This window comes from Salvelinus namaycush, chromosome 7, assembly GCF_016432855.1.
Source record: "Salvelinus namaycush isolate Seneca chromosome 7, SaNama_1.0, whole genome shotgun sequence".
In the NCBI taxonomy this organism is placed as follows: Eukaryota; Metazoa; Chordata; class Actinopteri; order Salmoniformes; family Salmonidae; genus Salvelinus; species Salvelinus namaycush.
Window position 1 is genome coordinate 57,968,241 of NC_052313.1, and position 3,160 is coordinate 57,971,400.

The window sequence follows — 3,160 nt, forward strand, 5'->3', positions numbered from 1 at the left end:
GATGTGGATCAATGACTGTGTTCTCACCACATTTGCAACAGATCTGCATTTTTGGAACATCATGAATTACTCGTTTCAACTTCTGGGCAGAATGGAGTTGTCCTGTAACGTCAGTAATGTACCACGCTCTAGTACCAGGCCTGCGTCTAGTCCAACCACAGGGCTAGTTGATGCATGCTCCAGACGCCTTATCCTTATTGGATGGTTGGCAATTAATTCTTATTTCTTTCGAGAGAGAATGAGATATTGACTCAAGGTGTTGTAGAATGCTTGGAATGCTAATGAAGTCCTGTTCAATCATTGGTCTACGACTTGGCTTGTTTTGAAAAGTCAACGCCGTTAGAACACTGTCATAGCTCAGTCAGAATGCATATTTATACGTTTTGTGATATCAATTTTAGAGGTCGACCGATTATGATTTTTTGATACCGATACCGATTATTGGAGGACAAAAAAAGCCGATACCGATTAATCGGCCGATTTTATAAAAATAAATGTAATATATATATATCATACACACACACATTTTTGTAATAATGACAATTGCAACAATACGGAATGAACAATGAACACTTAACTTAATATAATACATAAATACACACGCACACAGCTCTGAAGTGACAATGATACTGAAGAGTCTGCTTAGGAGACAAATACTCTCAACTGTTTGAATAAAAATAGAGTTTAAGTTACCTGTGATGAATGTTGAAAACAAAAACTTTAATTTCTATATGCAGGAAATCCTATTTTAATAATGGGCATGGTAAGAATTGACAACCAAAGTGCGAGTCAATTCCCATGACACCTAGCAAAATCTGAAAAGCGGTTCCTTCATTTATTCCATAGGATATTTTTAGATTCACTTAAAATAAGGTCTGTGTTTCATGTAGGCTTACATCACCGTGCCAATTTTATAACTGTGTAGATATCCATAGGACAAGGTAACTCTGATCAATATTGGCTAAATATAAGCGAAGATAACATTTTTTGTAGAGTGGATTTATGAAAATGTTGACAAACGTTACCTTATCCTAGTGAGATTTACACGGTATCAAAACGTCGAGGCGGTTTAAGCCTGCACGAAACACAGACCTTATTTGAAGTAGATCAAGACATTCTCTATGGAAGACATGAACGGTAAAATAACGAAGGAACCCCTTTCAAATTCAGCCGCAAGTTATTACAGGAATTATAACGCGTCGACTATTTCTCTCTAAACCATATACCTTTGACTAATCCGGAAACTATCACCTCGAAAACAAAACGTTTATTCCGTTCCGTATTTTATCTAACGGGTGGCATCCATGAGTCTAAATATTCCTGTTACATTGCACAACCTTCAATGTTGTCATAATTACGTAAAATTCTGGCAAATTAGTTCGCAAAGAGCCAGGCGGCCCAAACTGTTGCATATACCCTGACTCTGCGTGCAATGAACGCAAGAGAAATGACACAATTTCACCTGGTTAATATTGCCTGCTAACCTGGATTTCTTTTCGCTAAATATGCAGGTTTAAAAATATATACTTGTGTATTGATTTTAAGAAATGCATTGATGTTTATGGTTAAGTACACATTGGAGCAATGACAGTCATTGATTGATTGTTTTTTATAAGATAAGTTTAATGCTAGCTAGCAACTTACCTTAGCTTACTGCATTCGCTAACAGGCAGGCTCCTCGTGGAGTGCAATGTAATCAATGCAAGATTGGATCCCCCGAGCTGACAAGGTTAAAAATCGTTCTGCCGTTCCTAGGCCGTCATTGAAAACAAGAATGTGTTCTTAACTGACTTGCCTAGTTAAATAAAGATTAAATAAAGGTGTTTAAAAAAATAATAATAATTAAAATCGGCAAATCGCCGCCCAAAAATACCGATTTCCGATTGTTAAGAAAACTTGAAATCGGCCCCGATTAATCGGCCATTCCGATTAATCGGTCGACCTCTAATCAATTTATCCCATTTTGAATAAGGTGTCGGTCGCTCTACAGAGGAGACACTAAATGTTTTAAATGCCTGACATAAGAGTGCACATTGTCTCAGATGGATGTTACAGTGTATGTGGACACCCCTTCAAATTAGTGGATTTGGCTATTTCAGCCACAACCGTTGCTGATGGAGGTATGAAATCGAGCACACAGCTATGCAATCTCCATAGACAAACATTGGCAGTAGAATGGCCTTCCTGAAGAACTCAGTGACTTTCAACGTGGCACCGTCATAGGATGCCACCTTTCCAACAAATCAGTTTGTCAAATTTCTGCCCTGCTAGAGCTGCCCCGGTCAACTGTAAGTGCTGTTATTGTGAAGTGAGAATGTCTAGGAGTAACAACAGCTCAGCCCGGAAGTGGCTGCTCACAGAACAGGACCGCTGAAGCGCGTAGGCTGTAAAAATCGTCTGTCCTCATTTGCAACGCTCACCACCGAGTTCTAAACTGCCTCTGGAAGCAACCGAATGCATAGCGCTAACTGTAATGTTTGGTGGAGGAGGAATAATGGTCTGGAGCTGTTTTTCATGGTTCGGGCTAGGCCCCTTAGTTCCAGTGAAGGGAAATCTTAACCCTACAGCATACAATGACATTCTAGACCATTATGTGCTTCCAACTTTGTGGCAACAGTTTGGGGAAGGCCCTTTCCTGTTTCAGTATGACAATGCCCCTGTGCACAAAGAGGTTCATACAGAAATGGTTTGTCGAGGTTGGTGTGGAAGAACTTGACTGGCCTGCACAGAGCCCTGACCTCAACCCCATCGAACACCTTTGGGATGAATTGGAACGCTGACTGCGAGCCGGGTCTAATCACCTAACATCAGTGCCTGGCCTCACTAATGCTCTTGTGGCTGAATGGAAGCAAATCCCCGCAGCAATGTTCCAGCATCTAGTAGAAAGCCCTCCCAGAAGAGTGGAGGCTGTTATAGCAGCAAAGGGGTGACCACAGTGGGGGTACAGGAGTCGTTGACGGGTTTTGGATGTTCTGACTGTCGCCCTTGGTAAAATCGGACATACATGCGGCAATTACCGCGCTTCTTACTGAGGGCGATTAAATTCTGTTCGCATTAACACTATTCTGGGGGGGGAAGGAGTGTCTTTCACCAGGTTATGAGTTCAAGATAATCACACGGGTCCAAAGGACAGTATCGGTGTGTGCGCGAGTCTAGACGG